This window comes from Leptodactylus fuscus, chromosome 1, assembly GCF_031893055.1.
Source record: "Leptodactylus fuscus isolate aLepFus1 chromosome 1, aLepFus1.hap2, whole genome shotgun sequence".
NCBI classification, from domain to species: Eukaryota; Metazoa; Chordata; class Amphibia; order Anura; family Leptodactylidae; genus Leptodactylus; species Leptodactylus fuscus.
The window spans coordinates 273,740,223-273,767,288 of NC_134265.1; positions in this window are offsets into that span (position 1 = coordinate 273,740,223).

The window sequence follows — 27,066 nt, forward strand, 5'->3', positions numbered from 1 at the left end:
GGTCAAGGATAAGAATTCCAGCAAAAATAGTGACAGTAAGGAGCAAGTATGCACAAAGCAATAGCAAGCACTGGTGTGAATGAGAGCCAAGGCTAAATAGGGAGGAAGAACCCACGCCTGGACCGGACAGGAAGGCAGGCTGTCAATCACAGATAAGACAAAATTTAACCACTTAATAGACAGAGGCAACAAGGGCAGAAGACTGGTGTGGTGCAAATACAATCACAGAACTAGAGCCGTGTTCACACAGTGCGACCCAAAACTTTAAGTTAAGAACCAAACTGCACACGCCTTCTGCACCGCAGCATGTGAGCAGAGGGTGGTGCAGTGACCCAAACAGGCAGAGATGTTACAATAGCACACCATTGGGTGTATGAGTTAGGAGTATTACACATCAGAAAAAGGTCAAGAAACAAAATTCTGATATTGATGACCTTTCCTAAAGATAATTCGTCAGTATCATAGTTCTGAAAAACCCTTTTAGGCCGGGGACCAGGGCATAAACATCATGATTAGGCCATGTTGTAAACTCCACGGCTAAAGCCTGCAAACTCTTCTTAATTAATTGACACATAATTGTTGCTTTCCCTGTACTAAGTCAGACAGCTGTAGGGGTAGACACTGTATAATGTAGAAAATGGAGTGGAGGAAGTAGTCCTGTATAAGGTATGAACATAAAGGCAGCAGTCCTGTGCAAGTTACACTGTACTACTACCTAATTTCATACATAGAATGCCCCGTCTTCTATAGTCCCTTATATGTGCTGACTGCTCACCATATAGGATCAAATTTAATAATAGTGAGAGACTGCAAATTTAGTTTAGTTTAATGCACAAGAGTTGTCACAGTGGTTGTTGCTGATTGATAAATCTGCTTCCTCTTTAGTTTGTGTAGACTAAGATTATATCACTATTATTCAATTAACATAGAGTCAGGAACATGCGATAGAATCTCGATGCATAATGTGATGCAGACTCCAACGTAGATGCGGACATAGCCTCACACAGTGAACACATAATGCAAGCCCTGTACTCTCTCCCCTTCCTACATTGGGGATAAGTGTGTAGCCTATGTTACTTTTTCCTACTACAAGTGACTTATGTAGCTTCTGTACACTGTAAATAGTAACCTAATAATAGAAAAGTACAGGCCACGAGTACATTCAGGTTAAACAATATATCATTGTGTGCTACCTCTGAATATGATGCTTCATCCAGTAAAAAACATACATATATAGTTTATTCCTATACATATTCATGCTTTTTGAAACTATTTTTAGAATCAACAGATAAAATGACAGAACATTAATTACATGAATATTTCTTCAAAACATTTTTCTATCCACCCTGTACCCTGATTCAGAGTGATTGACAGCGTCTTCTTCCATCCACCCCCATGCACCTGCAGGTGTCATTTCTATTAATGCAATGCTTAAATACATATCTATATGTATATTTTTACTTCTTTCAATTTTGATATCTTGAACCAAATTATTTATGTAGTATTTTGGATATTTGGAGGTAATAACTTTTTGTTTTTTTTTTGTACATACACATAGGGAGGTTATTGCTAATTGGCTATTTATAAGAATGAACCTTTTTTCATGTATTACATCCTGTATTGTTTAGTTATGAAAAGTGACATGCACTATCTTTGTCCATCAGAACGTACATCAAAAAATTGATGGGTTCTATAATGAGCATGTGACGGCCATTTAAAAATGGCCATCACATGGGCATTATTCACTCATATGAATATGTGCCATCTGTGCACTTGCACAGACAGACATGACTGTTCACAGACATTAGGACATTTTAGCTTTAGGCACACTTGGCTTTTAGCTTGTCATTTTTTTGCTGTTGTTTGCTTTGCTAATTATTTTGACATTTTTGTGCACTCATAGGGGTCAATTTATCATGCCCTGAATGACAGATTCTTGGTGTAAGAGGTATATACTTTCTTAGTGTTTGCGCACATGCATGGTTTTTGTGAATCAAGGTGGACTGGGGATACCTTGGCCTATCAGATTTACTATAAATAACATACCAGAAATCTTCCCCAGCCTCTTACTGGCATACATTTAAAGGGGTTATCCCTTTCAATGTTTTTAAATCAGCCATGGCAGTGAAAAAAAACCAAAAACATAGTCGCCTGTCCCCGATGCTCAGGTGTCCTCCCGTGCATCCTGGTTCTTCTGCTGTGGCAGCATCTGCCGGGTCTCCTCCAGAGTTCCACTGAAGACACTAAGAGGCCTCAATGGTCACCTGACCCCTGATGCTAATCAGCAATGGGCTTGCAATATGACATCACTGGTCGTCTTCCTGAGGCCTGCTGAAGACACAGTAGAGGTGAAAAGTACAGAATTTGAAGAAAAAAAATTAAATTGTTTTACATGGCAGACCAGCAGTTTTTTTTTTTGTTTTTTTTTTGTTGAAAACAGAAATTGCTTTTTGGGAAAAAAAAAAAAAGCCTACCAAAAATTATCCTAAAAGCAAATACTACAGCAACATAATTTTGGAGAGGTGACAACTACAGAATTTGAAAAAGTATGCCAACACTGAAACAACCAGTATGTAAAAGAAGGTGACAGACCAGAGGATATGACTTTGGTTGTGCCCAGGCAGCATCAGTAGAACATGATATGGAATATTATAGCAGGAAGTCAGGTGCAGTTGCAGATCTATTGACTGGTGTATGAGGATCCTCACAGATCCATTCTTGATTCATTTGGCAAAAAGTCATGTTTTCCACACTTGTGGTGCACAGTTTGATCTTCCTAGCTGTTGTAATAGCACTACACTGGCACATGTATGCAGGACTACAGCTGTGTGGACAATATGTTAAATTTTCTGGTAAATGTGTCCTACAAACAACTTGAAAATAAGTAGCTTTGCTATAAATTCTGTCAACAGGTTCCAGACTTTTCTGTTTAATGTGACCTACAGAGGCACCAAGAAAGAAATATAACTTTGTGAATAGTATACTAAAGGTATGTTCACACAGTGGAAACCTATTCTGTCGTGTGAACTCTCTGTGCGGCTAGCCGCAATGAGATGCTGATGCAGTGCACCGGCATCCCATCGTGGCATCCCGCTCCTGATTAGGCCCGAATGTTTGCGCCTAATCGAGAGTGAGTCTCGCACCGCAGATGCCGCTGCTGTCACAGCCACGGAATCCACTTGTGGAAAAAAAACACTAGCGGGGAAAAAAAATGGGAGTCTTTTTTACAGGTGGATTTTGAGGATTCCGCATCAAAATCTGCCTGCAAAAAACTCAGTGTGAACTAGCTCTAATATTTCTGGTAAATGTGTCCTTAAAACTGGATCGCAAAACCAGAGAGAAGTGGCGCCACCAACCCAGTTCTGCTACTAGTAGAGCAGAAAGCCACAGGCTCCTTGCTTTACCATTCACATACTTGTAGGCCTCGGGCCACATTGAGCCTGTAGCCTACAAGCTAAGCAGTAAAGGCGACTGCACTTACTGCCATCCATGATATAAGTGAAATGAAAACATAGAGAGTGCCCAGTGCAACTATGATCCCTAGTCCTCTTTTTATCTAAAATAATAAAATAAACCTAATCTATACCCCTATCTTATATTTACAGTCGGAAAAATAAATATTTGATACACTTGTGATTTTGCAAGTTTTTCCACCTACAAAGAATGGAGAGGTCTATAATTTTTATCATCGGTACTAGAGATGAGCGAACACTAAAATGATCGAGGTTCGAAATCCGATTCGAACAGCCACACACTGTTCGACTGTTCGAACGGATTTCAAACACCATTATAGTCTATGGGGGGGGAAATGCTCGTTCCAGGGGTATGCAAAATTAGATAAAATTATACTTACCAAGTCCACGAGTGACGGTCGGGCTGGATTCTACTTGAAGTCTTCTCCCGGCGCAGCGTCCCCGCGCCTTCTTCCAGCTGGAATTCACTCTGCCTAGGCATCGGGGCCTAGGCAGAGCCGTCTGCGCATGTGCGGTCATGCGCGGACATGCGCAGTCGGCTCTGCCCGGCCCGATGCCTGGGCAGAGCCGACTGCACATGCGAGCAGAGCCAACTGCGCATGCATCAAACCTTAAACTTCGAACAGCTAGTAGTGTTCGATCGAGTACAAGTATTTCGAATACCATAGTATTCGATCGAACACCTACTCGATCGAACACTACTCGCTCATCTCTAATCGGTATACTTTAACTGTGATAGACAGAATCTAAAAAAAAGTATTTGATACTGTAGAAAAACAGAACTTAATATCTGGTACAGAAACCTTTGCTAGTAATTACACAGGTCCTAAGTTTCCTGTAGTTCTTCACCAAATTTGCACACACTGCAGCAGAGATTTTGGTCTGTTCCTCCATAAAGATCTTTTCCAGATCTTTCAGGTTTCTGGGCTGTTGATGGGTAGCATGGAGTTTTAGCTCCCTACAAAGATTTTCAGTTAGGTTCAGATCTGAAGACCTTGAAGTGCTTCTTACAGAGGCACTCCTTAGTTGCCCCTGGCTGTGTGTTTTAGTTCAATGTCATACTGGAAGACCCAACCACGACCCATTTTCAATGCTCTTACTGAGGGAAGGAGGTTGTTGGCAAAACTGTCGCGATACATGGCCCCATCCATCCTCCCTTCAATATGGTGCAGCCATCCTGTTCCTTTGCAGAAAAGCAACCCCATGCTTCATGGTGGGGATAGTGTCTTGGGTTGTGCTCATCCTTCTTCTTCTTCCAAACATGACAAGCGATGTTGATACCAAAAAGTTCTATTTTGCTCTCATCTGACTTACTCCCACGAATCCTTTTGATCATGCCGAGGTTTATTCCTGGGACATGTGCTGGTGTGAACAGGGGGACCTGACCTTTCTCAGAATCACCCTTACCCCATGAGGTGAGATCTTGCATGGAACTCCAGACTGAGGAAGATTGATAGTTACAGTATCTTGTGTTTCTTCCATTCTCTAATAATTGTGCCAACAGTTGTTGCTTTCTCACCAAGCTGCCTGCCTATTGTCCTGTAGCTCATCCCAGCTTTGTGCAGGTTTACAGTTTTGACCCTGGTGTTCTTAGGGCCTGTGCACACGGAGTTAACGGGAGCGGATTTTAGCATAATACAGGTGTATAGAATACACTCCCATTGACTTCTTTAAAATTTACACGTGTAAAAAAATAATTGAAGTCAATGGGAGTGTTATTTTTACATGTGTATTCTATAAAATGCGCTCGCGTTAACTCCATGTGCACGGGCCCTTAGACAGGTATAGGCCATGGTGGAGAGGTTGGACTGTGAGTGATTGAGTGTATGGACAGGTGTCTTTTTACAGGTAACGAGTTCAAACAGGTACAATTAATACAGGTAATGAGTACAGAGTAGGAAAAACTATCAGGTCTGTGAGAGACAGAATCTCTGCTGGTTGGTTGGTGATCAAATCATTGTATTATTTTATAATCATACAATGTGATTTTCTGGATTTTTTTTAGATTCTGTCTCTTACAGTCTATTACAATCTCCTTAGAATTGGAAACTTTTCAAAAATTTGTTTTGAAACTGATTTGTTTCAAAACAATTTGCCCATATCTAGTAAGTACATATTTTTAGCTCACTCCTGGCTTTAAAAACTGTCTCAATGAACCTAGATGTATGCCCTTACTCCAGGTTGGGGTCAAACATGGTATGGTCACAACTGGTGCAATATACAGTACCAGTATAATGGATGGGATTTAATCTCAGCCACATAATACTTGCTGTGAAATTTCTCCTTTTTGCAGTGAGTGGGACCTACTACATAGGGTTTTAGCTTAAAACTGCCTTTCTGTGAGGAAAACAGCTTGCAAATGTCCACTGTCGCTGAATGTTGCTGCTTTTTCCATCTTTTGATCACATATTATTAACTATTTATTAAGAAAGAAAAAAAAACACATTGCTACATCTTACAGTGTCTACATGCAAGGCTCAAAAGCTTTCTTCACACTCTTTTCACGTTTTTTTTTTTTTTTTTTTTGGCTTGTAACAAAAGACATGAATTTCAAAGACATTTTACAAGTAATTTTTAGTTGGCTTTTTCATTCAGACATCTTTTTTACTATACATGCATATTTATAATGTGTTTTAAGTACTGTATGGAAAATTCACTAAAAATTATGCACTAAGAGTATGCTGTTGTTTTCTTAAGCTGCTGACCCATAAATGCTCCAAAAGTGAAGAAAATGGCACACAAAAAATGCATATGTGGAGCATTTAATATGTCCCTTCTGGCTTAAAGCCCCATGTTGTGCCCACTTCGTGTCATCAGAGAGATACACTCCTAAATTTTTTGGGTGGGTTATCCTGGGTACATAAAGTTGTATATCTGGGCATAAGGAGTTTTGCTCTTTTTAGCTTTTGGAGTATAGAATTAAGGCCGGGTTCACACAGAGTATTTTGGTTCGTAATGTGGAACGTAGATGCCGCGGGAGCTTTTGCGGGCCGTATACACTCCCATTGTTTTCAATGGGAGCCGGTACAGTATACGCGGCACTATTTTGCGGCCGCCGCAAAATCACAGCCGCAAAATAGTGCCGCGTATGCGGTAACGGCTCCCATTGAAAACAATTGGAGCGTAAACGGCCCGTAAAAGCTCCCACGGCGTCTACGTTCCACATTACGAACCAAAAACTCCGTGTGAACCCGGCCTTTAGAGGGACATTCTGGATGCCATCTTGTTTTTGCAGAGCCCTGGAGGTGCCAATAAATTAGAATTCCCTAAGAAGTGACCACATTTTATAGAGACAAATTTAAGGTCTCTGCAAATGTGACATGGCATCCAAAAACCAACAATCAAAATTTGCACTCCAAAAGCACACAATGCCCCTTTACATCTGCTCCCTGCTGTGTGTCTAAACGGCAGTTTATGCCCACATGTATGACACTGGTGTACCCAAGATAATGTACTTAGCAATGTTGCATATGGATATGAACCGCTGTTTGGGCACACAGCAGGGCAAAGCTGTGAATGAGTGCTATGTGCTTTTGGAGAGCAGATTTAGATTGTTAATTTTTGGATGCACAGTCAGGCACAGAAGGCTAGATCTTTGGAGTACAGATTGATTTTTTTTGGACATGTAACATGGAATCTGCAGGCATGTTATCCCACTTTAGAATCTACACATTTCAAGGGATTTATCAAGTGGTGTAAAGAGCTTTTTTAACCCATGCATGTTGCAATAATTTAATTTCCAGAAATGAATGAGCAGCTGATAATGAAAAGTGAGAATTGCTCTTTTTAAATTGTGTTTGACCACAGCATCCAAGGGATTAAGACTCTCAATGGGGGGATTATGGATGCCGCCCACTCAAACTCTTAGTGGGCAGGAGGATGCTGTTGTACAGCAGCTATCCTCAAGAAGTTGTTGCTTAGGCATTAATGTGTTAATAAAATACAATTAATACAATAATACAGAACAATAGGTGCTTTCTCCCATTCTGTGTCTGAAATTTCAGATTGGTTCAATTCAAGGGCTAGGACTGAGGTACAATACCACAAGCATCCAGCAGACAGGTGTGGTGCAGGTTTTGATTACATGATTTTTACAGAAAAAGTAGCGATTGTTAAGAAAAACTGTTACAAGGCCTAAAATAATGAATTTTTTTAAAATATTCTACGACTACTGAAACATTAGCTGCATAAGCCACATATGCAATTAGTAGCAACATTTAACTTTACTGTTATGTAAATTGTTTGCAAAGAGCTAACACCATGCAGTTTTTACACAAATGTGTTCACACTGTTTTATTGTGAGCTGACTTGACATTCTGACATTCTGCGATTATGCATAACATGTGTTTGCCCAGTAGTTCCCACTTTTGAGGCACCAACATGCTGTTTGAAGGGATAAAGAATGAAAGGAGACCAGTTTGACAACCTATGTTTTAAGATTGCTAAGCAAGAGCCCTCTGTGCAGGCTCAAATGATATCAAAGCATATCCACCTTAACGTAGGATCTGAATGAAATGAAATTTGGCATATTAGCTGAATTTTTTCCAGGATTGTGAAAATGCAATTAAAAATAGTTAATTAGTAAGATTGCCATAGAGAGTACAGCTGTGATAAATGTCAGTCCTACTACTGGCTGATTCTCTTGTTTTCCTCAACTGTTAAACTACATATTTACCATCATAAGACATTTCAAAGACCATACAAAGCAAATTTCACATTTTGTTGCATCTGTTTAAATATGCGCCATCGAAAAGCAAACAATTCAGTCTCTGCTAAAACAGACATAAACTAATGCACTCATACAGTACCTTCTAATATTATATTTCAGTATATCAGTAAACTATGGTTTCTCTGAAAGTGTAACTTATCTGTCAAACCGGTATGGCATCAAGTTGATTCCATGTCATATTTATGCTAATCATTTTCATTCTGTATGTTCTGCTGAATCTCAATCATTTTATATTTTTCAGTACATTATGTTTCCAAATTCATTCCATTGGTGTATATTCTAGTGCCATTGCTGCAGACGAGACTCGGTTTGTTATTAGATTTAGGAGGGATAGATGTGTTATTGCAAAGAATGCATTCATATGGCTGCTGTTTTTTGTCTTCATTTGCTTTATCAAGTAACGGACAATTCCACATGTTCCCAATATGGGCACATTTTAATGTCCATATTACTTTCATCCATGTGAAATTTTTTTAAAATCTGTGATATACAAAGTGTTTTTCTCTCAGGTCTGTTGGTCAGTTGGTACTTAAATACATAACAAATGCATCAAATCTGACATGGAGCTATGAGAAAATATATACAGTGTACAAGACACAAGAGGTTTCATTTCTGCCTCCATATATATATATTCCTATAGGGAAGCCGCAGGCATTTCTGTGATGGTTTTGGAAATCGCAGTGTGTATTTTCCCGCAATGTGGGGATGGGATTCGCAAACTTCAAAAATACATGGATCAAGATTTTTTCACTTCTGGCATTTGTTTTACAGTTAAAAAACCTTAAAAAAAGCCAGTATTTCTTTTCATATTTGACTTTTTTTTATATGTATGTTTTCATATATTCCCTGAATTAAAATGTAACTTATTCTTATCTTTTGAGAAGAATGTGGTTTTCCTAACTATTTAGTTGGAAATATTATGGGACCTTTGCCCAATATCTTTGCCCAGTTATGATTTTGTCATCTGGACGACTGATGTTGGTGGAAAGTCCTTATGGTAAACTTGATAGGGGAAATATGAGATAAAATGAGACCTTGTATTGGATGGCTCATTTTTATCAACAGTGGGGATCCAGGAGATGCTCCATTGGGTCTTTCTTCTTATTTAGTGTCCCAGTGGTGGGGCTTGCAATCATTGGGCTATTTTATCTATCCTCTATATAGATAATAAATATCAGCTATGTTATGTGTGTGGGACTGACATAAGTATACAAAGTTAGGTCTCCTTACATTTAGACCCAGTTGCAGAAAGAAGCCTGCCGCCCATAACGTTAGAGCTGATCTTGGTCCTGGAGGACCCAGCAGTTCTAATAGACTCTGATCCTAGTGGATCACGTGACTGTCGTGTCAGAGGGGAGTCGCATCAGTGCTCATTGAGCGCTGTGTACCCACCTTTCAGGAAGGCAGGGATGTTAATAAACCTTCCCTGCCTTCTCTATGGCAGCTCCGTCTGTAGTTACAGCCGACTCCACATTTCAGCAGCTTCATGATTTCATGCAGCTGCTGAAAACTGCTTGAATGTACTCATATGTCCTTGTAGATCTATATAATCACCTTCCGAACATATATACCCAATGGGCGGTCTGGAAAAGGTACCCATTAGTGATGAGAGAACGCATTTGATCGAATTGATATTCGATCGAATATCAGGCTGCTCGAGATATTCAATTCCAATCGAATACCACAAGACAAATGCACTAAAAATTTGTATCCCCTCCCACCTTCCTTGGCACTTTTTTGGACCAATAACTGTGCAGGGGAGGTGGGACAGGAACTACGACAACGGAGGCATCGAAAAAAAATCTGAAAAAGTAATTGGCTGGTTAAATCAGTTGACCGCCACTTTATACGAACGGTCGATTTCAGATTCGGGTCATATGAGACTATGTGACTGAGAAACAGGGATAAATGTACCGGCAGGGTTAGCTAGGGATTACCTTTATTTAGTTGGGATTGTTACTCACACAGCTCTTTGGGGCTCTATCTCATCGGGATCCCTGTCAGCTTGCGATATGCGGGAACTGACTTTTTCTCATAGGAATGCATTGACCAGTGTTGATTGGCCGAATGCCATATAATGTACAGCATTTGGCCAATCAACGCTGGTTCTGCCGGAGGAGGCGGTGTCTAAGATCGGTCCACAGCAGTCTCCATTCTGGTCTGATCTCAGATATAGCAGAGCTGGCCATGCCCTGAGCTCTGCTGCAACAGAGATGTATCAGAGCTGGCTGTGCGCTGAGCTCTGCTACACTGGAGATGAGCAGAGCTAGGCATGCGCTAAGCTCTGATACACCCGAGATGTAGCAGAGCTGGCCATGAGCTGAGCTCTGCTACACCGGAGATGCAGCAGGGTTCAGCGCAAACTCAGCTACGCTACATCTCGGGTGTAGCAGAGCTCAGCGCACAGCCAGCTCTGATACATCTCTGTTGCAGCAGAGCTCAGCGCATGACCAGCTCTGCTACATCTGCTCTGCAATCAGCATTGATTGGCCGAATGCTGTATTCTGTATGGCAGCAGAGGAAGCATGCGTAGGGGCATCTAACATGCCCAAGTCCCTGTATTACGTCGGGATCCTTGTCAGCTTGCGATATGCAGTACAGCATTCGGCCAATCAACGCTGGTTTTGCCGGAGGCTCGTCTGTGAGGAGGCGGAGTCTAATATCAGTCCACAGCAGTCTCCATTGTGGTCCGATCTCAGATATAGCAGTGTTGAGCGCAAAGCTCTGCTACATTGGAGATGTAGCAGAGCTGGCCTTGCGCTGAGCTCTGCTACACCCGAGATGTAGAAGGGCTGAGTTTGCGCTGAACCCTGCTGCATCTCCGGTGTAGCAGAGCTCAGCTCATAGCCAGCTCTGCTACATCTCGGGTGTAGCAAAGCTTAGCGTATGACCAGCTCTGCTACATCTCCGGTGTAGCAGAGCTCAGCGCACAGCTAGCTGTGATACATCTCTGTTGCAGCAGAGCTCAGCGCACGGCCAGCTCTGCTACATCTGAGATCGGACCAGAATGGAGACTGCTGTGGACCGATCTTAGACTCCACCTCCTCCGGCAGAAGCAGCGTTGATTGGCAAAATGCTGTACATTATATGGCATTCGGCCAATCAACGCTGGTCAATACATTTCTATGGGAAAAAGTCAGCTCTCGCATATCGCAAGCTGACAAGGATCCCAACGTAATACAGGGACTTGGGCATGTTATATGCCCCTAGGCATGCTTCCTCTGCTGTCCCAGTTGCATTCCAGGGTGTTGGCATCGTTTCCTGGGGTGTCATAGTGGACTTGGTGACTCTCCTGAGTTGAAGAGTGGGTTCCCCTGAAATTAAAGGGGTATTCCCACCTCACATACTCAGCAGTCTTCACTCTTTTAAAATCTTCTTTCTTCCTGGTTTCTTGCATCATTTGGTGGGCGGGGTTTCACAGGCAACCTGCCGTTTAGCTCCGCCCCTAAATTCACGTGTAGCTCCGCCCACCCACATTGGACTATGAAGTACAGGCAGCAGCAACTCCATTCTGTGTTACATACAGAGACTGCCTGTCTCTGCCATAATGAACACAATTGAATTAGCTAGCCTGATAACTGGGAGAACAGAAGAAATGAAAGCAGCTCCTCTCCCCTATCTGAGTGCAGGACCTAGGTCACATGGTGTAGACATAGGATTAGCTAGATACACAGGCTCGCTCCCTGCACTTAGCCCCTCCTCCCTCCCCCCTGAGAGCAGCAGATACATCACTTGACTCATGAGCAGCTAGGTCAGGGCTGTGGCCACAAAAAATTGAATAAACTAAGATAGTGGACAAACAAAGCAGTTTTGCTGAAGCAGTGTATTTAGGAAAAGTCTTACATCCACATTAACAAGCAGTATAGATAGGATCCTTGTGATGGGACAACCCCTTTAAGCATTTTTCCCCATAGACTATAATGGGGTTCGATATTCGTTCGAATAGTCGAATATTGAGCTGCTATTCGATACGAATATCGAATCTCAAATATTTCACTGTTTGCTCATCTCTAGTACCCATCTAGGGAAGAATACAAAATTTAGCGATGCTCACTTTTTGACTATTAAGAAATTTGATACATTCATCACTTTTTAGGAAAAGTGCATTTTTTTTCCGCAGTGTGGTGCTAGGATTAGACAAAATTGCACTCAGTATGCTGGTACTGTAAAACGCATCATTTTTTTCCACTGCATTTTCGCAATGCCCAAAAATGCTGTGTTTCCAAAAATGCTGCGTGTCCTTAGGCTAAGGTCCCACGGGCCAGAAACGCAGCATTAAAGCTCTGCGGGAAGAACCGCGGCGTGAACGCATTGTGGTTCTTCCCACAGTGCTTTGAAGAGAAAGTTCACAAAGATTTCCTCTGCGGAATTTCTCTTATCATAATATCTATAGGAAAGCCACCGGTGTTTCCGTAGATATAATTGACATGCTGTGATTTTCAAAACCGCAACGGTTTTGGAAATTGCAGCGTGTTCACGCTGCGATCTTTTTCCACAGAGTGGAGATGGGATTCGCATGAATCCCATCCACTTTACAAGTACTCCATAACGCCATGGGCAAATTACATCGTTTCCAGCCTGTGGGGCCCCGGCCTTAAAGGGGTTGTCCCATCACAAGGATCCTATCTATACCGCTAGTTAATGTTGTAAGACTTTTCCTAAATACACTGCTTCAGCAAAACTGCTTTGTTTGTCCACTATCTTACTTTATTCAATTTTTTGTGGCCACATCCCTGACCTAGCTGCTCCTGAGTCAAATGATGTATCTGCTGCTCTCAGGGGGAGGGAGGAGGGGCTAAGTGCAGGGGAGCGAGCCTGTGTATCTAGCTATTCCTGTGTCTACACCACGTGACCTAGCTTCTTGCTATCAGATAGAGGAGCTGCTTTCATTTCTTCTGTTCTCCCAGTTATCAGGCTAGCTAATTCAGTTGTGTTCATTATGGCAGAGACAGGCAGTCTCTGTATGTAACACAGAATGGAGTTGCTGCTGCCTGTACTTCATAGTCCAATGTGGGTGGGCGGAGCTACACACGAATTTGGGGGTGGAGCTAAACGACAGGTTGCCTGTGAAACCCCGCCCACCAAATGATGCAAGAAACCTGGAAGAAAGAAGATTTTACAAGAGTGAAGACTGCTGAATATGTGAGGTGGGAATACCCCTTTAATGTGGTCGGTGAGGTAGACTTTAGGTCTGAAGAGGATTTCTGTGGTCCGTTGTGAAGAAGTGCCAAGCTGTGTAATAATACCTTGCACGTGTTTGAAGAGAGGAAATAACTGCTCACAGAGGTCCTCCAGCTCCTCCCAGGAGCCATGCAAGAACTAGGTACTGTGCTGCAGTATGGAACGTCAAGTGAGAGGCCTGTGTAGCAGGATAAAAAGCTGTGAAATGGTATAGGGAAAGCACTTGTCTCTCATTGTTGTCACCATGACAGTTCCTAGAGCAATGGATCAGTTATAAATGTGTTTAGTACATTGCGAGTCGCTTTAGAGCAGATGAGGTGATGCTTAAGCGGCCATTTTTGGCAATGGTCATGCTCATTTGTCATTATTATTACTTTTACATCTTCTAGATGACCACCTCTCATAATAAAGAAACAAACAAAATGTTGATTTTTAAATCTGACAAATATTTTCAGGTATTTCTCGAAAACATTTCGGAATATAGGAAATATCACTTTTCAAGGTCCAGTTTTGCAGATAAGATATCTATCATTGACCTACTAGATGGCAATAAATTAATGAATTAAAGTATGTTACAACATTTAGTATGATTTACACTCACATCTAATGACTCACTATCCATTTATATTTTTGGCAGCATGGACAAATTAGCTGTGTTTTCCTGGCACAATTAGCTGTAAGTCCTTAGTTTTATTTCACTTAGTACTGAAGGACAAATCAGTGATAAGTGATGCAAACATTTGGATAGTCAGCTAAGATTTTTGTCTTGAAGCAATTTATCATGTAAATTGGGTCGTCTTTGTTTTATGGAAATTCGAAAACAGCTTTCTGTGTGATTGAATGTTTTGTCAGCCTATTCAATATGCAACAAATTTATTTTTATCTTTTGATATAGAAGACATGAAAATCTATTTTTGTCTTCTGCATGGATACAGTATATAATCTGCATTTTTAAGTTACTGTACTTATTTATATTCAATGCTTTCGGTTTAGATAGCAGTAAATCAAATGTTTTTATCAGAAGAATTATGGATTATTAACTGGTGGACAAGAAGTACATTTTAGCTATATTATTCACAGTCATGGCTGTAAACATTGGCACGTCTGAATTTTTTTTTACAGAACATGAAGTATTTGTCCCAGAAAATTATTGTAGTTACACATTTTTTTTCTTAGCACATGTTTATTTCATTTGTGTGAATTGGAACAACACAAAAAACTGAGAAAAAAATGCAAATTGAACATAATTTCACATGAAACTCCAAAAATTGCTGCCACCTTTTCAAAATTGTAGGACAAAAAACTTTGTTTCAAGCATATGAAGCTCATTCGAACTCACCTGTGTAACAGGTGTAGGCAATATAAAAATGGCACCTGAAACCAGATAAAAAGGAGAGAATTGGACTCAGTCTTTGCATTGTGTGCCACACTAAGCAGCATGAACAGAAAGGGTCAGTGCACACATAGTTTTTTGGCGCTGATTTTGACGCTGAATCCACCTCAAAATCAGCCTCCAAATAGAGTTCTATTGATAGGCCTTTTTGGGGGAGCTGAGTTTGAGGCAGATTCAACATCAAAATCAGCGCCAAAAAACTAAGTGTGCACTGACCCAGAGAGCAACAAAGAATTGTATGAGTACTTGAGAACCAAAATTATGGAAAAATATCAACCATCTCAAGTTTACAAGTCCATCTCCAGAGATCTCGATGTTCCTTTGTCCTCACTGCCCAACATAATCAAGAAGTGTACAACCCATGGCACTGTAGCTAATCTCCATGGACATGGACAAAAGGTTGCAACGTCTGATAGTCTAGATGGTGGATAACCAGAGCCAATTGAGTTCCAAAGAAATTCAAGCTGTCCTGCAGGCTTAGGGTACATCAATGTTAGTGCGACATTTGAATGAAATGAAACGCTATGAAATGAGACCCAAGAAAACCCCCTGCTGACTCAGAGACTTAAAAAAAAAAAGCTAGACTGCAGTTTGTCAACTGTGCATGAGTAAGACAAACTCCTTGTAGGAAATCATCTGGAAAGATGAGACCAAGATAGAGCTTTTTTGGTTACACAACTTTCTACTGTTTTCTGAAAATGGAATGAGGTCTACATAGTAAGGAAGACAGTACCAATGGTCAAATATGGTGAAGGTTAAAACATGATTTGGGTTTGTTTTGCTGCATCCAGCACTGGGTACCTTATCTGTGTGTAAGGCATCTTGAAATCTGAATATTACCAAACGATTTTGATCACAATATAGGGACCAGTGTGAGAAAGCTGGGTTTGCGTCCTAAGTCAGGAGTCTGCCAGAAGGAAAATTACCCCAAAGCGCTGGAGAATTCTGAAGTGGCCAGGAATGAGCCCAGATCTAAATTCCATTGAACACTTGTGGAAAGATCTTAAAACTGCAGTTGGGAGAAGGCACCCTTTAGATATGAGAGACTTGGAGCAGTTTGAAAAAGAAAATCCAAAATTCTGGTTGAGAGCTGTAAGAAGTTTGTTGATTGCTAAAGGAAATGATTGTTTTTAGTTATTTATTTATTTATTTATTTATTTATTTATTTTCTAAAGGGTGTGCAACCAAATATTAAGTTGAGGGTGCAAGTAATTCTGTCCAACCCACTTTTGGAGTTTTGCAAATTAGATAATTTTTTTCTTTTGCTCTGTGTTGTTTTGTGTTTTTTTTTTGTGTTTTTTTTCGAATACACACAAAGGAAATAAACATGTGTATAACATATACAGTTCTGGCTTTTGTTCTTGACAACTACTGTTTGATGAATGAGTTGTTAAGAATATCCCAACAAATGTCTGCAATATGAATCTCACTTAAATGAAATGAAACCCATCAGTTTTCGTTTGAGTTTCCATTTTTGCCAATAATGGTACTGCAGATTGCATACTCTTACTATCAAAATTTTATGAAAATGAAATAAGATAGAACTAGTAAACAGTGACTTCACACCTAGTATCACTGTTGTATCTATTGTGACTATTACCATTTATCATCTACAAATCAATATATTGTCACTGTGAGATAGTTTCTACTGTTATTATTATTATTATTATTATTATTATTATTATTATTATTATTATTACCTTCATTATTGTTAGTAAATATAAAGAGTAATGTCTCTTGCGCTTACATATCTTATTTTATATGCCATTTGTTATTTCCACATCAGTGTTTTGAATCACTGGTGGGATTTTATTAAGACAAAACACTGCATGTGATGATGTGTGAATAAGGCCTTAGGGTTTTATAAATCTGCTGGTTATGGTATAGACTCATCTATTATATAACTGCATTCATTTCCTTAGATTTGGACGAGATTATTTATTCAGGAAAACTGAGAATTCTGTGTTTAGTGAGGAGGTGTCGTGACTGAGGAGCTCCAGGAGGAATTTGATAGATAATGTACTGATGTCCTTCTGTAGTTCATCCTGTCTACGCTAGAGAGCAATTTTGATTGATAGGCGACCGTGACTTTAGTCAGTGTGCTTTATTTTTTTCCTGTTTAGCACATTGAACCATTCATTTTTGTCATCCCATGTACACGGTCCTGTTTGTGGGCCAACAGTGAGGGCACAAAACTCAGGACAGGTCCTATTTCTGTTTGTTTTTTGGCCATCCTTCTATGGCTTCTATTCATTGAATGAATGGGTCCATGTAACTATGGCTGGTTGATGTGCAACCATGCCATTTAATCACAGCCAAAGGCTAGCACATGGTTGGAGGCCGCCTCAGGTTCTGGACCAAAAACCGGGTAGCCACGACTGAAAGCCAGTGCACTGCACCAGCAACCAGCCATGCACTCTGCTCCAGATTAGGCCCAATGAATGGGCCTAGTCCGGAGGAGGGAGTATCCTTAGGCCGAATTACGAGGCGGCTCAGCCTGAAGAATGAGCATCTCGCTTCTTTTCTTCTCGCTCCAGTAGAAACGGTTCCAGGAAAAAACTCCTGAGCGGCTCCCATTGATTTCAGTGGGAGCCGTCTTTTTGGTCAGGATTTTGAGGCTGTATCCACCTCAAAATCCTGTCCAAAAAAATCTGTGTGAACTTACCCTTACACTGGGAATTTTATGACACAGCTGCCAATGAAGGAAACATTTAAAATGTATTGTAGTATTGTATTGATGCAATTGAGCTTGGATTACAATCTCCACATATTGCTCTTGAACTAACTGTTCAAGAAAAAGTTAAATAAAATGTTGTAATGCATCATTAAAGCATAACTAAACTTTTGAACTTTCCTGTGCTGAAATCCACATTCTTTTCCTGTTTATTGTTAACTGAAATGCTGTATACTGCTTCTAAGCAGACTTCGGGCAGACAGGCTAATGTACTATATAATGGAAGGAAGCTCAGTCAGGGGAGGGTCAGTTCAAAAAAGATATATCAGGGACAATTATAAAACTGATTCTACTGCTTTCAGTTTGTGATATCTTTGGAAATAATACATGCAGCTAATATTTTCAATCTTTGTTTACTTCCAGTAAAAAAAAATTCGGATTTCAACCCCAAAACCAGGGCAATTTCCTCCCGGAATCCATCTTCAATGGTAGGCAGAGATCGAGCAGGAGGCTGAAGAAAGAAGCTGATTCAGGCGAGTCCATGGCTTGAGACTTCCTGCTGATTAGGCCCATTCATCAACAGTGGGAAAACACGACAGAATTACGGCATCACGGCTAGACCACGGGTGACAATACCATCTGCGGAATTCCTTTTCATTTTGTTCCATTTCAACATATCCTAGATGTGCTGCGGCTTTGTACCTGTGTGTCCAGCACATGACTATGATTTTTATCCTTACGAACATTCAAGAAACAAATCTCACAAGGTTTGTGTATCAATAATCTGAGCATATCCAACCAAAATGAAAGTTAAGGGAGGATACAAAATGGCACAAGCAAAATTTCAGTAAGCTCGTTTAAAAAAAAAAAAAAAAAAAGCCCAAAGCTATCAAACAGCTCTGCTGATATAAAATAGTAATAATTAAATGTAGAGATGAGCGAACACCGTTCGATCAAATACATATTCGATCGAATATCAGGCCGTTCGAAGTATTCGATTACAATTGAATACCACGAGGCAAACACAGTAAAAATTTGTATCCCCTCCCACCTTCCCTGGCGCGTTTTTTTGCACCAATAACTGCGCAGGGGAGGTGGGACAGGAACTACGACAACGGAGGCAGTGAAAAAAAAATCGGAAAAAGTAATTGGCTGGCTAAATCAGGTGACCTCCAATTTAGACGAATGGTGGATTTAACATTCGACTAATTTGGGACTGTAAACTATGTGACTGTGAGACAGGGACAGATCTACAGGCAGGGTTAGCTAGGGATAACCTTTATTTAGGGGGGAATGTTACTCACCCAGCTCTTTGGGGCTCTATCTGGTCGGGATCCCTGTCAGCTTGCGATATGCGCAAGCTGACTTTTTCCCATAGGAATGCATTGACCAGCGTTGATTGGCTGAATGCCATACAGAAGTATGGCATTCGGCCAATCAACGCTGGTCAATGCATTCCTATGCCGAGATAAAGCAGAGCTGAACCTGCTACACACTCAGCCCTACCGATGCTACATTGGACACTGCTACATTAGCCAGCACTTAGTGTTTAAGCCGATTTTGACATTTCAGGATCGTTTTTAAAATCCAATTTCCGATCATTCAGAGATTGGATTTTAAAAACGATTCTATTCACTACACAGCATGTAGTCCAAAAATTGTTGGACCCCACGCTGTGTAGTGATTAAACTCCCCCCCACACACACACCGTTGTCCACTTACCTGCATAGCTGCAGCTCCCAGCTCCTCTTCTTGGTCCACTCCTCTGTCCACATGTCTTCAGAGCGCCCTGCCCCCGCCTCCCGAGACTAGTATTATGAAGAAGGCGGGCTTAGGAGAGTTTGGGCGGGTACTGGGAGGGGAGACATGAGTGATGCACTCACATTTCCCCGCCCACACTCTCCAGCCGCACTAAGCCCTGCCTACTCCCTGCATCTCTACAATACTAGTCTAGGGAGGCGGGGTTCTCTGTCCTCTTCAGAGCGCCCTGCACCCTGCCTCCCGAGACTAGTATTGTAGAGATGCAGGGAGTAGGCGGGGCTTAGTGCGGCTGGAGAGTGTGGGCAGGGAGACGTGAGTGCATCACTCACGTCTCACTCACGCCTCCCCTCTCAGTACCCGCCCACACTCTCCTAAGCCCCGCCTTCTCTATAATACTAGTCGGGGGAGAAGGGGGCAGGGAGCTCTGAAGACCGGACAGAGGACTGGACCGGACCAAGAAGAACAGGGAGCTGCAGGTAAGCGAACACTATGGGGGGGATGGTGTTAATCTGATACTGCACACTCAGCTCAACTACTCCGGAGTAGTTGAGCTGAGTGCACAGCCCGATGTAGGAGAGCTGGTATCTGTGCAGTATCAGTGGTGCAGTGGTGTGCAGTATCGTCTGCAGAGTGTAGTTGAGCTGAGTGTGCAGTATCCGATACTGCACACTCAGCTCAACTACTCCGGAGTAGTTGAGCTGAGTGCACGGCCCGATGTAGGAGAGCTGGCAGATGTAGCAGTCCGATGCAGCAGACTAACACACTCAGCTCTGCTGCATCGGATTGCTAACATCAGCCAGCTATGCTACATCTCTGATGTAGCAGCTCTGCACTACTCCCAAATATGGAGGGATGGTTGGGATGGTTGGCTGCTACGGCTAGCTCTGCTTCATCTCGCCATAGGAATGCATTAACCAGCGTTGATTGGCCAGTGTACAGCATTCGGCCAATCAACGCTGGTTCTGCCAGAGGAGGCGGAGTCTAAAATCGGACCAGAATGGAAACTGCTGTGCACCGATTTTAGACTCCGCCTCCTCAAGCAGAACCAGCGTAGATTGGCCAAATGCTGGCCAATCAACGCTGGTCAATGCATTCCTATGGGAAAAAGTCAGCTCTGGCATATTGCAAGCTGACAGGGATACCGACATAATAAAGGTACTTGATGCCCCAGACATGCTTCCCCTGCTGTCCCAGTTGCATTCCAGGGTGTTGGCATCATTTCCTGGGGTGCGATGGTGGACTTGGTGACTCTCCTGAGTCGAATGATGGGATCCCCTGTAGCGAAGCATTTTCTCCCACAGACTATAATGAGGTTCGATATTCGTTCGAATAGTCGAATATTGAGTGGCTATTCAAAACGAATATCGAACATTTTACTGTTCGCTCATCTCTAATAAAATGTTAAATAATAAATATGGGTTTTTTTTGTATTTAAAACATAAAAAAAATCCTACTAATATTATAAGTGTGAAAATTTGTATGTTTGTGTTTGGCTGTTTGTATGTTTGTTACCCAATCACGCAAAAACGGCTGAACAGATTTGAATGAAATTTGGCAAATAGATAGATTGTAACCTCGATTAAAATATAGGCTACTTTTTATCCCAGTAAATGACATGGCTTTGCAACTGTTATGAATTTATATTCAGATATTATATTACACTTCTCTTATCTCAGCTTCTGAGAAAGTCAGGGCTGTTATCTCTATGTGCAAACACACGCTAACCCTCAGTGTTCATGCACTTGCATATTATCTGATCTGCTTCAGTCACTGATGACAAACTGACACGGGCAAACAACTTTAATCCAAATTGGCAGTTTGCCAATTTTCAACATGCCTGGAAAAAGAAAATCTAATTTGTCGCAAGCAACGAGAGTTATGAAGGAAACCAGAAGTAAACAGAGTTCTCCTCAAGCTGAGCTGAGAGGGATCATTGACGCCAACAACACATGCATTATATGGTGTTGCAGCAAGCTGCTGAGATGCTGGAACAATTACAGGCACAGTGCAAAGAACAACTTCAGTGCCAGGCCAACTTGAGAGCTGCCGAAACCCCGGAACAGGCAGATCATCAATGCCAACAACACGCTCATTATATGGCGTTGCAGCAAGTTGCTGAGATGCCGCAACAATTACGGGCACAGCGTGAGGAACAAGTTTAGCGGCAGGCCAGCTTGAGAGTTGCCGAATCTCCGGAGCATGCAAATCATCAACGCCAACAACACGCTCATTATATGGCGTCCCAGCGAGCTGCTGACAACAATCACAGGCACAGTGCCAGCAACGAGTTCAGCGGCAGGTCAGCTTGAGAGTTGCCAAAACGCAGGAGCAGGCAGATCTTCAACGCCCACAACACGCTCATTATATGGCTTCCCAGCGAGCTGCTGAGATGCCAGAACAATCACAAGCACAGCGCGAGGAACAAATTCAGCAACAGGCCAGTGTTAGGATGGGGTCCCGCAGGTTCTCCTTCCGGCGCACAGCGCCACCTGCGGGTCAATCCTGTTCTCGCCCTCGGCGTCGGACGGTGAGGGTTGTGGAGTCTAAGTCCAGCATTTGGCCTACTAAGCATGCTCGGACTTTTTGGAAACGCTCTGAGGCTAAGTCTCATTTTCACCCTACTGAGCATGCTTGGACTTTTTGGAGACGCTCTGAGGCTAAGTCTAATTTTCACCCTCCTGAGCATGCTCAGACTTTTTGGAGATGTTCTGAGGCTAAGTCCCTTTCCACTCATACTGGGCATGCCCAGTGAGATTATGGCCACTGCCCTGTGGGAGGAGACTTGCCTTTATATGGTGTGAGCCGACGCCTGCCAGGTGCTCACACTTTGACTAATATGTTGAGACAGAGAGGTTTAAGGCTAGGTCCCTGTCAATGCCAGGTTACCAGTGCAGGTATTCTAGTGTAGGATTCCTGGGTACTGACGGCAGGGAACTATTATAGCCTGTGGGGTCTGTCCAGTATTATTATAGCTCCAAAGTTGTTGTGGAGCCCATTGTGATTCTGACCAGGGGTGACATTAACCCTTGGCAGCCTTGATTGCAGCCTATACGCAGGTGCAGTTCCCCAGGAAGTTTCTGGTGAACCTGTGTTGCCACCTGTTCACATTCAAGCTGCACAAAAAACACTTGCCCAGTGAAGCCAACTGGTGTAAGCCTCTTTGCAGTCTATTCCCATTAAAGCTACACAAAACACCTGCCCAGTGAAGTCAACTGGGGCACTCCTCCGTTGCACCGTGGAGCTGCACGCACGCCTTCACCCAGTGAAGCTAATTGGTGAACGTGCGTTGGTCCGTGTTCACACTGAACATACTTGCGCTTCGCTCAGGCAGACGGCCGCCCTTCTGGGGCATGTGGACCTTGACTGCAGCCACTACCGCAGTCAAGAGGTTCTGTCTAAATAATTATATATATATATATATATATATATATATATATATTTACAGAACCGTAACAGCCATCTTGAGAGCTGCCAAAATGCTGGAGCAGGCGGATCATCAACACCAACAACACGCTCATTATATGGCATCCCAGCGAGCTGCTGAGATGCTGTAACAATACCGGGCACAGTGTGAAGAACACGTTCAGTGACAGGCCAGCTTGACAGCTGTCAAAACGCCGGAACAGGTGGATCATCAACACCAACAACACACTCATTATATGGAATCCCAGCAAGCTGCTGAGATACCAGAACAATCACAGGCACGGTGTGAGGAACCAGTTAATCAGCAGGACAGCTTGACAGCTGCCGAAACGCCTAAGCAGGCAAACTATCGACAGCAGCAATTTGCTGAATATAGGCAGATCATCCACTCCAACAACCCGCAGACGAAGTCACGGGCAGAGACCAGTATACTATCAAGCCATATCACCCATACAGGTCTGCAAAATCAGTGTAATATGTCAATTATACTACATAATGGTTGCTGTAAAAAATAAATCCAAAGAACAAACCCTACAAAAATGTGGATTTGTAATTTTTTTGCATACCCATTGAAAGGAAAGAAAAACATTTCATAAGTTATGTCTTTGAACTGGTAAAATTGAAAATATGATAAAGGTCAAAACAGGCCACTCCCACCAGAGGTTCAGATTTTGCAAGATTTGAGGTGTGCAGAGCAATGCTAAACATTAGAGATGAGCGAACACTATTCGAAACAGCCGTTTCGAATAGCACACTCCCATATGAATGGACGTAGCCAGCACGCAGGGGGTTAAGCGGCTAGCTGCCGGCAAAGTCTGCATGCCACCCGTGTCCATTCATTTCTATGGGAGTGTACTATTCGAAACGGCTGTTTCGAATAGTGTTCGCTCATCTCTACTAAACATACATTTTAGGGTGCATTCACACAGAGTAAAGTGGCACTGATTCTGCCACGATAACTCACGGCAGAATCAGTGCTGATAAAAAACTCCCATTGAGTTCAGTTGGTTCCATCTTCCGCGCGGAACACATTGAAATCAGTGTGTTAAAAAGACTTCCATTGATTTAAAAGTGTCCCGTGCCAAGTGAATCAGCACCACTTTACTCTTTGTGAATGCACCCTAAGGGGGCATTCACACAGAGTAACGCCGGGCGTGTATCACAGCCGTACACGCCGGCGTTACGGCAGACTGCCGAACACTTCCCATTCACTTCAATGGGAGTGCTCGTAACAGTGTCGTTTACTCTGTGTAAATGCCCCCTAAGTTTTTAAAAATAAGTCCTCCAAACTCTTTCCACACCAGAACTCTTATCCATCAATCAGGTGGTAACACCAATGGGATCATCTGATTTCTGGATGAGTTGTAAAGCTGTTGTCTAGTAAGTCCCAAAAGCAGGTCAATATTTATAACTCTGCTGTACATAACACCCTTCTATATGCTTCTTAATGTGAGGTTTTCAGGTCACAGAACTCTACAAGCATTAGGAAAACAAAGGTTTTTTAAGGCTTTGGCAGTGATTTGCTGAATATTTATACTGTGAACACATACTGTGTGGAAGTAAAATGCTGAATGAGAAACATCAAATTATGCTCAATATTGCATATGTCTCAACTCCATACAGTATGTGCAAACAACTCAGCAGTTAATTTGACGTAATTAAACCTAAAGGGAAATTCTTCAATAGATCTCAAATAGGTACAGGAAAAAAAATATTAAGTAAGATATAAGAAAAATACAATCTGAAGCATGTCTTTAATTGGGTCTCGCTGCTGTTTGAGGTGTATTCATTGAATTATTTTGCTTGATAATGAAGCGTCTTACAGTATGGATGAAATCTTTTTCCCTCTAAATCTAAAATATCTCATTTTAACGTTATTTGAAATAAACGTCTGATCTTCACACAAAATAGATGAATGCATGACTTCTGCCTAAAGCGGAAAACTCTATGTGTTACAATTAAATACTTTCACACTTTACAGCTGTATATAAAAGGCTGGAGGCCAATTTTACTGAAATAAAACCATGAGCTGTTATTAGTTATGGGGGGTATACCATAACTGGATTTTACAAATGGAAAAAATATAACTGGCTCAATTAACAAAAAATAAATAAAATAAAAATCAATTGCTAACAATGTGGGAACAGCAACAAAACATCTGTCCTGTCAAAAAGTGGCTCGCTGTGTTACTTATATTAGTCAATATTAACAATAAAACTAAGGTGATTGAATAAGGGAATATGTGTTACTACTATTAAAAAAAACAATATTTTACAAAAAAAAACTTCACATATTAAAATATATTTGGAAAAGTTTCAAAACTAATTTGTTTTAATTACTTTGCACTGATCTTGAGTTTCATTATGCTTTTATTCCAAAATTTCAAAGCAAACTTTCTGCCTACAACACTGCAGGAAGAACCATGATGCGTTGCTGCCACAGTTTTTCCCGCAACGCTTATTTGTTGTGTGACATCCCATGGGAACTTAGACTAAGACTGATATGTAACTCAATGTTTTTTTGAAATGTGACAAGGCTATTTTTTTGCTGCTTTTTTTGTGGATTTTTTTTGTGTGGACATTAAAGGGGCTCTATAATTGGGAAAAGTCACTTTTAACTAAGCACATACTTGCATAGCCTTTAGAAAGGCTATTCCTCACCTACCTTTTGTATGTAAATCGCCTCAGTGGTTTTTGAATGAGCATACTTTTGTTCATATGCTAATTAGCCTCGTGGTGCACCCTGGAAGTCTTATCGTGCACCCTCTTTGCTATTCTTTCCTATGTATGTGTACAGCACAGGCTACTGCTGATGATGACTTCCTGCTTGCACACACAGATAGGAGATAATAGCAGAGAGCAGTGCTGCTGGGAACTTCCTGTGCTGGCTGTAAGCTAATTAGCATATGAATAAAAACAGACTTATTCTAAAACCACTAAGGCTATTTACATACAAAAGGTTCATGTGGAATAGCCTTTCTAAAGCCTTTGCAAGGATGTGCTTAGCTAAAAATGGCTTTGGCCAATGATAGAGCCCGTTTACATGACTCAGTTTCAGAGGATTTGTCTCTTGCAACATGGTGCACAAGAATCATGGAGCCGTCCCAGAAATGCAAGTTTCACAGACATGACTACATTCACACAAACATTGTAAAGGAATTTTTTTGTTTTTATTTAACGGCTGTCACATGCCCACATTACTTTCAATGTCTCAGAATGGGGACTATTCACATGACAAACATTTTGACTGTCCATTGTCACCGACTGTCAAAACATAGGTTAGGCTCTATTTTTGCTTGTTTTCACAGATCTTGCTCTACACTGTAATATATGAGGAATTCATGAAAATGGCCGTACCTTGGGTGCAAAACGGTTTTCAGAACATTAGTCCTATTACAAGCTGTGATAGGTTGTTTTTTTTACTACGTTCACTAAACACACACACACACACACACACACACACACACACACACACACACACATATATATATATATATATATATATATATATATATATATATATATATACTATAATATTGCAAAGTAGCCTCCAGACCGTATAGTATCCCCTAGCAGCCCCTCCTCACAGTACAATGTCCCATAGTGGATCCTCCACACAGTATAATGTCCTGTAGAAACAGAAAAATAGAAAAGTTATGGCTTTCAGAAGTCAGGGAGCAAAAAAAAGCTGCAGTAGTAAGGGGTTAAAACAAAACAATTTTGTATCAATTTTTTATCGCTGAGATCATATTGACACACAAAATATAAGAAACTGTGAATGCAATAAAAATTAAATGCACAAGAAAATAGCAAGGTTTTTATGCCAATTGCAACCTATTCTGATTTTTTTCCCATCTTCTGTATAGAATATTAAATGCTGCCATTAGGAGGTACAATTTGTCAAGCAAGTCCTCAAACAACTCTGTCAACTCACAAATATAAAAAGTGATGATTTTTGTAAAAATTGAAAATGCAGAATTGAGAAATTGTTGCAAAAAAAAAAAGGTTAAACCCAGAAAATACACGGAAAGCTAAAATTTTCAAACACGTTCTCCATTCACCTCTTTTCACTTGTCTCACAATACGATTAACACTGAGAAATATTGAACCCTAGAATGCGTACCCATAGAAATCTACACATTCACGCACCTGGGGCCTTTTAGGCCTGTTTACAATTATCATGGAATAACTAAAAAAAAAAATACTTTTCAAAGTTTATTGCAAAGTAAGGATGCATTCCCACTAGCGCTAGGGTCCGCCAGGACGGGATTCCGTAACGGATCTGACCTCCTGGTGACCCCAGCTAAGGCTGGCGGACGCATACCTGGGGCCTCGCAGGCCTGCCAGATTACTTGTTTTCTATTTTCTGTAAAATTACTTTAGTTAGATTTTTGAAACAGAAAGGGACTTTCTGTTTTCTTCACAGAAGTTCA